This window comes from Etheostoma cragini, chromosome 1 (genome assembly GCF_013103735.1).
Source record: "Etheostoma cragini isolate CJK2018 chromosome 1, CSU_Ecrag_1.0, whole genome shotgun sequence".
Lineage (NCBI taxonomy): Eukaryota > Metazoa > Chordata > Actinopteri > Perciformes > Percidae > Etheostoma > Etheostoma cragini.
Window position 1 is genome coordinate 29,777,330 of NC_048407.1, and position 13,370 is coordinate 29,790,699.

The window sequence follows — 13,370 nt, forward strand, 5'->3', positions numbered from 1 at the left end:
GATAGGTTAGTATAATGAAGCTCATTTAGAGGATTGTACAGAACAAATCCACACCACTCTGCTGTTCATGTTAGTGCTGCGGGGCCCAGCGCAGCACAGTCGTACAGATTTGCCCTCACAGCTAATGCCAGCCAATCCTTCAGCCCCTCCACATGCTGCTCTTAACCTAGAATCTCCAGAAACTCATTAATGACTTTGTAAAATAGCAGTGGTATTAGGACATGAAGATTAGCCCAGATTCATTTTCTTAAGTTAGCAACATGGCTTTAAGCCATGAGCAAGGGGCCTAGGTGCACACATGGACCTCCTAGGTGAACACATAAGCATGGAGATCATGAAGGTGTGGCAGCACTGTCAGCGCACAATGGCTCTCACCTGTTACGTGAAATACTTAATAGTGTTATCTTGGCTGCCCGTAGTTACTTGCTGGTCTGTGTTTAAATGTATATAGACCCCTGCAATGGGTTCCTATTCTCTTTAGCCTGCCATGTGAAAAACCCATTCACATCCAATAGTTGCAGTGTCAACATGCAGAATAACATAAAGACCAAAGATACATGTGGAAATATAATATGTACGGTGGACCCAGCTCATTAGGTACACTAAATCTAATGTAATCTAAAAACCACCCCCCCATTCCTTTGTCAAATATTTATGTCCACCGCCATTTACATGAATTAATATTTGATATAGCAATTGAAATATATTGCGGTAGATATTACTGGGTAATTAAAAAAAAGAAACAATCACATATACTGTGAATCATACAGTGGGGCTCGAAAGTTTGCGCACCCCAGGTAAAAAAAATTTTGTAATGTTCATTAAGAAGATAAGAAAAGATGGAAAAATTTCCAAAAGACATCAAATGACAAATTAGAAATGTGTATATGTCACAAAAAGTTAAATATTATTTTCCATCTGTTATACTTTCCAAATAAGAGAAAACAAAAAAATGGCATCTGCAAAAGCTTGGGCACCCTGCAGAGTTATTACTTTGTAATAGCTATCCAATAAGTGAAACTAAACTATTTCATAGCATAATTTCCTTTATACAATGTACCTTTCCAAAAATCAGTTGCAACCAAGTTAAAAACGTATACAATAGTATATAAAGTAAAGCCGGCAATGCAATAGAATAATAGGCAACTATACAATACGTTTAAAAAAGTCCTGTTCTCCAATAGATCGCAAATTTGGTTATCAGATTCCTATCAGAGTGAAAAAGCTAAACTTTAGTTTGAGGTGGCATAGTAAACTTAAGCCGCTTGCACACAATCACTGCAAACCTGAAATGGTCGAGACTTTACCCGGAAGAGCTGTATGTGAGAACGCAAATGTCCTATCAGTCAGCTCGGACCTCAACTGGTCTTTACTCAGCCAGCTCCCTAGTACAAACTCAAAACACAAACTCAAACACAAACTGTGTAATCCCAGATTGCGCCAAATGTGGGAAAAAATGACAGCAATTGAGTGGCTGTATTGATGACGTGTGATGCCGCTAGCGCAAAACTGGAATAAAAAAAAAACCCATCCGAGGGTTAAGAAGGAGGATGATTCACATGAAGAGGACAACGGAAACGTTCTAACTGAAGAGACAACAAGATTCCGCAAGTTCTGTCTTTAAGAGCATAGACATATTAGGCAAGAGAATCTGTTGTTGACCAAATTATGAATGGCTCTGTGAGGTATTGTAATATGTGTATTGTCCTGTCTGCTGCACGCTCTACCGAGGCGCCACCCCTCGTCTAAAAAAAACAGAGCATTTCCAGTAAGTGAGAATGCCTCCAACACGGACAATCTCCTGTTGTGTGCTACATGTGTAAAAGGGAAACTCTGTACTATGTCAGGAACTAATTCCACGGACATAGTCCTGAGTTAATATGTGAATACTGCTCATAATAGTAGATGGCAGACCTTCCACTACATCTCCAACCACATTTCCAGAACACGCAGCGGATCAAAGGAATGCTTTGTTGCCGGCGTCTCGTCAGTTATTTAATGCAGCGTTGGACATCAATCCTGCATCAAACAATTAGTACAACTAGAGGGGTCAGAGATCAGCCAGGGGTTATTGATGTGTGAATTAAACTGCAGGTCAGCAGGAAGCCATGTTTTCATACTGGCCCCGGACATGAACAATGAGAACACAACAATCGAGACACAACAGCACTGGCCCCATAGTGACAGGCCAGCAGTTAGTCTCTAATTCACGCCTATGCTATTATTAACCCCTTAAATCAGTGTCAGCTGTCAAATAGGATCATATGTATTTAATAATGTATTTTAAACCTATTACTTTTAGAGTACATAACCACACAAAGTCTGTTTGATTAGAGTAAACCAAATAGCTATCTATATGTCGTAAGCATTCCAGAGGGAGTTTGGAAACCTAAAAAAAGCTTTAATTAGTCAACCCTTAGACATCAGCCATGTTTCACATTTCAACATGGCCTGAACACATTAAAGCGCTGGGAAAGCACCTTTGATAATACCCTAATTGACCAAAAATCACATTAGCAACACTTGGGCAGTTAGCCAGAGAGTTCCCCAATTTGAGAGCCTGCCTTTGGTGTCCAACATCTGCTCCGTTTCCAACCCTGGAGACATTTAGCTCTAACAGGCTTAATTAGACCAGTCCAAAACATTTCTTTTGATCACAGCAGCACAACATCTCTGCCTCACAGTCACTTTAATATGCACTCCATTCTGCTGTTATAATTGTTCCCATTTCAACATTATTGTTAATTTTTCTTTAGACAACACTGGAGACACCATAAGCAGCAATGTTATGAGGCCACTTTAAGTCATTAGGCTATGCAAGCCTTAAGTAGGCAACTATTGGGAATTTTTATCTCTCTGTAAAGCCATGATTTGTCCACTCGGCTGCTCTGATCCAATCTGTAATTGGCTGCAGGCTTCACCTCCCATCATCCTTTGCCCCGAACTGATTTTCCCCCAGGGACACGGCCATCAGAAGCCTAGTGATTAATGGCACCAGGGGTCAGAGGTTGCTCTAGTGGGAAGTGCCGTGGCTGAGGGCCCCTGAACCACTCCCAAAGTCCTTCCTCCGACTTCCACAGTGAACACAAGAGCCACACCACTTGTCTTCAACACGGCTAGACTTCAAATGATGAGGGATAATATAGATAGAGAGTCAGACAGGAGAAAAAAGAAGGGTTCAACAAATGCAGGCCTTTCAGGAATAATTCCAATTGAAGAGAGTTTCAGGTACTGATATAACTAAAATGTTCAGATAATCATTATCTTTAGTTTTCATAAATGTCATGCAATTCAAGTCAAATCAAGTCCTCTTTATTTATATAGCACAGCAGAAGATGACCGAAAGTGCTTTACAGGCGAGAAAGATGGAAGAAGGATCTGCCTCAACACCGGTTAAACACTCAAGAATTTGAAGGTGCAAAACGAGCAATAATACAAAATGTAATACAAAACAGCTAACATGATTAAAAAAAAGTCACAGGAAGTTAGGCGAGAAGGAATAAAATCAACAGTAAATTTAAAACCAGTAGGAGGGCATTGGAAAGTAGTCAGGAGGGGACCTGACCAAAACCATGGGACAGCCTTAAGACTGAACTAACAGCAAGTGAAAAAATGTAGCTCTTCAAATGTCATTTAACATTTTCAATGGAGGCTGGGAGCAGCAGCAGAAAAAGGTTCTCGTTTGGTTTTAAGCATGAGAGGAGTTGTTGTGAGGATGACTTGAATTACCTGGGGTCAGAATACAGAGCTAGGGGGTCGGTAATGTATCGGGGAGCTAATCTATTTAAGGCTTTAAAAACAAATACGATTTTAAAATAGATTCTATATTTCACTGGTAGTCAATGAAGGTGTGCCGGAATTGGAGTGATGGGTTTTCTTTCCTTTCTTCAAGTTAAAAGTCTAGCCGTTACTTTTTGAACCACTTGGCATCGGGAAAGGGTGGAATGGTACAGCCCAAAACACAGGGAGTTATAGTATTTTCGTGAAGTGATAGAAGCACGAATACATTTTTTTCCAGGTCTTTGGCTAAGATTCTACGCTGATAAAAGCGGCCCTTTCACAACCCATCTGACTTGTTTGTTAAAATTCAATGACGTATCCAGGCAGGAAGACACTTAGATTTTTTAACTTCACCATGCAAGTTTGCAGAGAGGGGTGATTATTGATGGAGTTTGATGATTTCCCAGTAGAGTAGAAATCATTTACAGAATTTACCCTATGGGAAATAACACAACACAGCACAATGATATTAAAACACGTTCATGCAAACTCAATTATCAGTCAAATTTGTAATCAAGTCAAAAGCCTTTTAGACCATGCACAATTTGTGACAATCCCATATGCTGGAGCATGCATTGAGCAAAGGCAAACAGACTGTGCCAGACAGAGACGGATTGTCCATCTGAATCAAACAAGGACATTTCCCTCCCCACATCCAGCTTTTTATCTCAATGTGAGGACAAGAAAAAAAGCAACCCATGACCCATGACCTATTTTTAGTAGAAAACAGCTGTTCACATTAAAGGCCCTCTATAATAAATCAATTGGGTGCCCCTGGCGCCAGTAGTGGTAAATTACATATCGCTGACTTCACACGATGGGCATTTTTTAAATAATTAAGTGACAGAGCAACAGCCTTCTAGCGGACAACATGCACAGGAAATTAATTTTTTACTGAATGGTCATTGGCTGGTCTGAGGTTTCACTAACAAGTACAGATGACCTCGGACAAGGAAAAGGAGAGTGAGGCAAGGAAACACCACATCTTCTCCATGTCACGTCTTAGGTTTCTTTGATTCGGTGGATCAACTTAAAGATAATGCCGCTTTAATTGTTTCCCAGAACATAAAAATAAAACACAAAATACATGCAAGGGTGTGGTAGAAACCTATAACGGCTTGTATAAAAAGTACACCCCGAGGACATACACAAATGTAGACGTACAAAATCTAAAATACTTTAAGTGCAAAAGGAGGGGATTCCATATGTATAATACAGAACACAGAGATTATATATACACACATACACACAGTATATACATAAACACACACACACACACACACGTAATAAATAATCAAACCATGAAAAACTGACAAAAGAAGGCATAAAGAGGGAGACATTTATTCTGCCTCTAGGAGGGAAGGAAGGAAGGATGGATGGAAGGGAGGAACATAGGGGGAGGTGTAGTAACGATCCAGCTCTGAAGAAAGACTGGATTACTGCTGCTAGGTAGGTGTCAGCCAACACAAACAGCCCCTGGCCTCATGGCAGTGTCTGAGTCCTTTCAGAGCACCCACACCCCACCCACACCTTCCTCCTCCCTACCTCAACCACCATATCTACACAGCAGATAAGACCCACCCAGGACTAGATCTCACTCTCTGCACTTCAGACTTAGTTCAATTTAAAATACATACATTTTGCTTATATTGGATTGACTGTAAAGTAAGAGACTCTAATGCCAAAGCAGTATATACACTCTCTGGACTAAAACAAGGAGACAATACACTTACTTACAGCAACTATGCTATTACTGCTATTATTTCAAATGGCCTGAAGCACTGCTATTTGTGCTTTTCACTCAAACTTTCAATTTATGGATTCTGTCAATACAGAAGAACAGCCCAAACTCTTCAATTACACATGACAGGGAGACACTGACAGTACAGACAAGTGTCTGGACTCCACATGCCAAGTGTTTACTTTATGTCGGGCAGCCCCTGGCTGTTTAGTTTATATGTTCGTACGGGGCAGCATATTGTCAGGACCCTGCTATGCTGGGACATGTTTGTTTTATTTTAAATGCATGGCCAGGGACATAAAAGGTAAAAAAGCCATGAGTGTATGGAATTTGCTATCTTTAGTCCAAGCAGAGCCACCACTCGCATGTCGGACCAATTCATATCAAGTGTTAAGATATGTACCCTCCACATACGGGAAGTTAAATATACATTACGCTGTATAGATACATCGCTATTCTAAGCATGTAGCTATAGCCACAGCTGATAGAGACGTAGACAGAGAGATAGAAATAGAAGTACAGTTGTCTAGAAAAAGTTTATGATGAGTAATGTGGGTTGATATGCTCTGGATTTCATTCCTGTCTTGTCAATAAAGTGTAATTAATGTGAATTGACCAAGGCACAAAGGCAGAGAGAGACAGACAAAGGAGAGAGGCAAGACAAGAAAGAGAGAAATAATGGCTCATCTTCTGCCAACTTGACGATAAGAAAACACAAAGAGCAAAGAAAGCCGAATCTTTCCCTTGGCCTGTGTGTTTAAACACAAAAAAAAAAAAAACATCTTACAGAATAAATGACATTAGGTCCAGTAAAGCCAGAGGTATCCTTCTACAGAGACATAAAGACAATGTGCTACAACATTATCAAGTCACGCCACGGCATGATGTGACCATACCAACAACAGTACAATAACACATGTGAGAATTACTGTGTATTCTTCATCTGTGACAAAGCAAATGTACAAGTGTCAGATCAGCTCAAGAACATAAAGTGCTTTTTCCACATGAGCACATATCATGTTAGTTTATTGATTAGAAAAAAATAATCTCCTGTTGTATTGCAACCTTTACTAGGTTTGGGTAACGTGCCAGGCAAGGCGTCGAGGCGTCTGTACGTGTGTATGCGTAGCGACTGACTCTGTCACTCATTTTGATTGCTGTGCCATTGTCCCAGATTCCATAGAAGGGGACGTAACAGTCTGACAAATGCAATAGAAAAATTTCAGATTTAACCTGATATTTTATTAAGATCAAATACCACAACAACCTTCTTCTTTTTTTTTTATTCCCTTTCTCCCAGTATTCCTTCTGTCTTAATAAAAAGAACAAATACTAGGGGGAATAAGAAACCTTCAATGATAGATAAGTTACTTGTAGCTTAATTTACTCAAAAACCTGTGAGAGTAGCTTCTAAATAGGAATGATTACAGAGAGCAGGTAGCCAGTATTTTAAAAGAGCTGTCTTCTGTGCACTGTCAACTGCTTCTGCCTGCGGTGTAAAACATCATGAAACTGGCGAGGCTCCAAACAACAGCTAGGAGCTGTAAATCTCACAGGGTGCTGTTCTCACACACACACACACACACACACACACACACACACACACACATACACACACACTGGGGAGGCTGCCAGACCACAAATAATGACACCATTAGAACTTGAATTACACGATTAGAAGTTTTTCAAGTACTATTTGTCTGTAAATCACAGGACACAGACAAGCCTGACACCGTTTGTATGATGGAAAAAGTACAGTAAACTATTTTCCTAGCCTTAGTCTTTTGACAGTAATGCATCTATGAACTGAATGATAGAGAGAAAGAAAGACAGTGAAAGAAAAAGAGGGAGAAACATGACACCTTATCAATGGGCCATGAAGATGGGTCACGAAAAGTGAGATGGCCTCTCCAACTGTAACCTAAGTCCCCTCGATCCCTAGTGACCCAGCAGATCAACTGACTTACTGGACCCCAATCAACTGTGGCTGATACGGAGCTGACAGAGAGATGGATTGTTGATGTCTCTTATACTGCACGGTTATTCAGGGTGACTGGTCATTCTGAAGGTTCTCCGAAATAGAGAGGACATCTGACAGGTGTATGTTAGACAGGGACAATATTTTCGACATATTTTCCCAAGGATGTCAGTTCACATTAAGAAAAATGGGTCACTTTACACAACATGGCATCACAACTTGGTGTAAATATTCACGCCATCTTTCTTGAGCCAAGTGGCGTGTTATGTGTACGCATTTTGAGCTATCTGCATGTATGTCTGTGCTGTATACAGCAGGCATGAACATACACGCCCCTTGGCGTGTTATTATAAAATTATAAAATATTCTGTCTGGCTCTGTTTTGTGTTTGACAAAAGGGAAATAATTACTGACTTAGCCTGTATCTACTATACAGTATGTTGATGCATCCATCCATCAGTGCTTCAGGCCGTATCTCCTTGTTATAGTGTACTCCACCCAGAAGACGTATTTGAAGTCAACTAACCACTATCTAGCAATGTTTATCTTCCATTAACATCTAGTTGACCAGTGACATTGTGCTGGTGACTGATACATTTGCAATGTACTATCCAGAGACCAGTGCTTTGTGGGTTACTGCCAGATCACTCACTTTATGATTAATTAATCAGACAATAGTATGCTATATGCCTCAACTTAAACTAGACAATCCCCATTAACCTGTTGCATTGCTCATCATTAGACATGCAGCGTGAACGGTTCTCTGCTCTCGCTGCACAACGTTTATGCTGTCGATCCACGACAACTCAAAGTTGTTTTTGTTGAAAATGTTGCATCACTAGCACTGACGAAAGATCCATTTTTTTCAAAGAGTTCTGAAACAGCTTTGTAAAAAATGTGTCTAAATAGTGTGTAAAGTTAACAAAATGGACAGACATAATTTGATCAGTACTTAAAAAGGTGTAAGTGTGTCCTTCATTATCTCATCCCTCCATCTGTTTGAACTTACTTTTTTAACTGGCTTTAAAGCCCTAAATTGTAATTATGATTGGATTAAAACTATTTTGGCAAAATAAATATATGAGCTTTAGGAACAAGGATGAACAGCAGGTGACAACGAGGACATGTACAGTTGAAGGGGGGTACAATGTTGACAATGCAGTAGTTATAAACACTGACCATACAGGCCTGTATTGTGAGTTAGTTAGGAAATGGTCAACACAAGTTGTTTTTCTATCCACGAGTAAATCTACTCAAGAAACTGCATTAAAACACCAAAAGATATACAATCAAGTAAATTATTATTAACATTAAAAGGAGAATTCCGGTCGATTTCAACATTTAGCTCTTTTTAAAAAAAAATTGTAGTGCTGTCAGTAGCGAGACAAATGAAAACAAACGGTGCAGTCTACACCGTGTTGTCCTCCTGTCAGATTTTGCACCCGACTTGCTTAAACAGGGCAATTTTTAAACTTGTTTTTAGCCTCTAAACATGCTCAAAATGTCATTACCAGTGCCTAACCTTGTGCAGTTATTCCTTCAAAGTGAACACAGTGAATTTGACTGCAGTAAGTCAAAAGTTGTGGTAATCCAGACTTCTGTTTATTTCCTGTTTTCCGCTGAAGTCCACACTAGTCGATAGGCATAAACTTTGTGACAATCGACTAGTGTGGACTTCAGCGGAAAACAGGAAATAAACAGAAGTCTGGATTACCACAACTTTTGACTTACTGCAGTCAAATTCACTGTGTTCACTTGGAAGGCTGTTGGGTGCAAAATCTAGCAGGAAGTTAACTCTGTGTAGACTGCACCAATCGTTTTTATTTGTCTCTCTACTGACAGCACTAGATATTTAAAAAAACAGAGCTACATGGTGAAATTGACTGGAATTCTCCTTTAAAGTACCTAAATCTGTTTACCGTGAATACATACTAGGATTTCAATTCAGTTTTACAATTTGATGTATCAGATATTTAACACTAAATAGTAAATCCTCATTGAGAACACGTAGTAGAATATATTAGCTAATGCCTTTTCACATCCCAATTTAAAACTTAACAGCTTGGTCGGATATGACCTCCTCTCTATATTTACATTTCAGGCTGAACGAAGAAGTGAGAGAAAAGCAACCCAATAGCATGGCTTTTTAAGACATCTTTGATCTTTGCAGAAATGTCAAGAATGTATGTCACAGCAAGATGACAACGTATGTTAGAGGGAGGGGCTCAAGCATCAACTGTAGGCTCTTGTGATAAAGCTACAGCAGTTATGCTCAACCTTTCCACTTGAGTAGCTTGAAACTCGGGTAAAACAAATTAGATATCCAAGAGAGAGACAACAAGGACAATAAAAGTAATATTTAGAATGAATAAAAGAAAATAAAAGGGGGCAATAGACCATGTATAAGATGAACAATGTAAGGAAAAGAGAGGCTGGGGAAGATATACAAGTAAAGAAAAGAAAAAAAACTAGAAACAACACTATCTCAATGAGGTCATCTGTGGTAGGTGGCAGTGACGTCTTCGCTGGCAGGTGCAACATTGAGGGTGTCCTTCTCCCTTCTAGCAAGCTTTATAAAACAGTTTGAATCAATGGACACCCAGATTGACAGATAAAGCCATCAACTGACAAGTCCCATTGGGGACCCAGCATCACTGATCAATACGGGAGACATCAGCTGCTATAAGCCGAGGAGAACAAGGGATATGTTGAAACAGGCAAAGAGATTGTGGGGGGATGCACACTAATCTTGGAAATTCCAACTCCCATCAATGCTAATTACTTTTGGCTTTTGGAATCCTTGACAGGGGGTCATACTTTTACCTTTCAAGGATTCAGCTGATGCTCTTAATGCAGAGTGATGTAAAATGAGGTAAATAGCAGAATATGCATTACTTTCTTAGTTACAATTTGTGAAAATGGAAAACAGCTAATTACTAAATTTAAACATGTAACAGGCCTTAAATGTTTAAAAGCGTTAATATTTTTAGAGGATGCTGAGGCACCATCCACATTACCGCATTTTCATGTTTGAAACTGTGTTTTAAAATGAAAAAATATCTTTAACCTTGCAAACGTTTAAGCGCAATTTTAGAACTAATCACTGCCCGAAAATGTCATAGACCATTCACATACACTGGGCATGTAAGTGTGGGGAAGGCCAATAATGCCCCTGGACACAGGAATTGTCGCAAATTGCTTAAATAATAGCTAAAAGGCTGTAGTAGCATTATAGAGTGCAGATTTTCAAGGCTTATGTCAATAGTTTTCTTCCAGAAAAAGGTCACATGATAGGGAGTGACCAACCAGGCAAGGACACTTTGGGAGTGATAAGACAAAGGTCTCCGTTTCTGCCCATCTAAACTAAAATGCAATCTTGCAGTTTTTAAACTAAAACGGTTTCAGCCTGGTTTCCAAAAGTCTCCGTTTAGGCGCTCGGTAATGCCAGAGTAGTGGACATGTAGTAGGGTGGATGTTGCCTAACAGTATGAAACGCCAAGAACAAAATCATGGCATTCTGTATACTACAGCATGAAAAAACAACAATTTTAGGCCCGGTTGCAGAAGATGAAATCTCATCATAACTTCTTTACTGGCGATAACCTTGATCTAATCGTGTATCCCAAACAACAAACTAAATTAACCAAAATAACGTCAACAAAGAGGCAATAACATTTGGCAAGCATGAGTTTAATGTCCTTTTCTTGTTTTCCATTAGGCCCCTTTGCACTTAGATCTTTGTTACTGTGTGGATCATGCAACACTGCTGCAGAGCTACACTGGAAGTGAGCTCAGGGCTATTGTACCGGTGTAGGGCTCCTTTGGGGGCTGTAATGTGTTTCATACTATCCATCACAAGGGTGTGGAGGCCAGGAAACATTGCTTTAAGAGCACACACAAAACACAAATGGAGAAGCAAGACACACAAATATGTAGAGATAGCCAAAGGTAAAGCACCCACTAAAGATATTTTGAGAGGAAAAAAGTTCAATATTTCACATGAAAGGTACAATGGGACCTAAAAAGTATGAAATGAAAAAAGTGAATGTTTTGTCCTGGCTAATCTTGTATTTACCAAAATCTGCGTAAATCTAGGCTATGAAATCATATTTTGTTGTTCATTTGGGGAAAAGAACGCTTGCTGATTCACTTTCAGCCACAATTAACTTTTTTGGCATTGTAATACTTTTGTGTTTTGGCGACTAGCCCCTTTACACTTCTTTTGTAGAAATACAGTAATTTGCCATCTAAAAACCAAAGATTGAAAGACCACTGATGTTTAGGCCAACCTATCTCCACACTCATTCCCAATCTGGCAACAGTGGCAAGGAAACTCTGCTGCTAATAGAAGGGAAGCTAGTTTTGGCCAGAGCACTAGCAGCTCTCCTGCTAATACAGCTGCTAACCCCCAACAAAAACAGGAGGACATGCTTTGATCCAACTTGGCTGTCAGAGAGGATATACTCCTGGCTCTACAAGACCGATATTGGTGCATTTAGGTGCAAAAGGTAAATAAAAGTGATCACTGAGAAATGAAACATGGGAAGACTTACCTGTGTGGCCGCACAACAGTCAACCCAATGGTAACGCTGAAATATTATAGTATTTGATTGTCACATTTGGTTTGCAGGGTATTTACAAATTGAATCCACTGAAGCCAAAACATGGTGCATGGATCTGAGGAGCCTGTGTTATTTTTACCCTAACCAGATGACCTCGCTGGGAAGCATGAATCTGCTTGAGACCGGCACTCGTCCTCTTCCCTGCTCGGTTACGTATGAACATAGTGATTAAGAATCTCCCAGCTCTGCAGCTTAGAGACTCAAATCCATCTACAATATGGTCATAATTAAAGATGGACAGAACAGTGACAATCCAGAGCTGTGGAACAGTCTGGCTAAATGACAGAGGAAATAACAGGGAGGCGGTGCAGACTGGGGGTTGGGATGAAGAGACAGAGAGAGGAAGAGACACAAAGAGAAGTCTTGGTTGGTAAGAAACTAACAGAAACAAAAAAAATAAAAAGTCTAAAGATTCTAATCTAAAGTCTCCGATCACACCCCCATACACAAAACATCAGGAAAACTACTATTTCCTTTTGTTTTGAAGGAAGAGAAGCGCAAAACCACCATAGATGTACTCGCTCCCTAAAGGCTGGGCTGTAATTTGCCAGCCAACGGGTGGAGTTTAGCAAAGGCAAAGGTAATCTCAGCCCTCACATATATCAACACAGCAACCACAAAATCTTTGATCAAAAACGCAGGGGAGGATGTGTCCAAAAAGAATAGTTTTGCCTTTTTTGGAGTCTGTCTTAGAGGAATGATTAGAAAGCAGTGGTTGGAATCTGTATATCATTTGGGTTACCACCCTTTCCTGAGAGTAGGGGCCCTTTGCTACCAGTGCTGGTCTTTTAGTATGTTTCCTGATTATCTTTCTGTCTGGTTGGTGAGTTTGGTCTGTTTCAGCCCAATGAAAGTGCTTTCAAAAGGGAAATGAAAGAGCATGGCCTTGTTTCTACACATGCTGGCCAATGCCTCCCTTAACCTCCCCTCTGTCACCCTAGCACCCTGTCTGCCCTCTCAATCATTCATCCGCTCTTTTCTTCCTTTTCACACATACAGACACGCAATGGTCACTCCCTTGTCTGCTGTCCGTCAGCGTTGCAGTATCAAAAAAGGTTGGCCCCCACTTTTTGGAGATCATTAATCATCCCATGTGGGACAGGAGGCCCCCTAATCCAACCCCTCCTCCCCCCGGCCTCACCGAGCAGGCCACAGTGCGGCCCAGCGCCCCTACCCCCCTATCCCCCATGGTGTTATCAAGTTTCAGTGGTTGTAACTGTAGCACAATAAACAAAGCGGGGAGGAAAAT

General features: G+C 40.3%; 1 protein-coding gene across 2 annotated transcripts in view; it reads right to left on the reverse strand.

Moving 5' to 3' along the window:
* The window catches only part of LOC117945672 (AT-rich interactive domain-containing protein 3B-like), a 58,542-nt gene that overhangs the window by 11,309 nt on the left and 33,863 nt on the right, over positions 1 to 13,370 (reverse strand). The gene's annotated exons all lie outside the window — the stretch shown is intronic.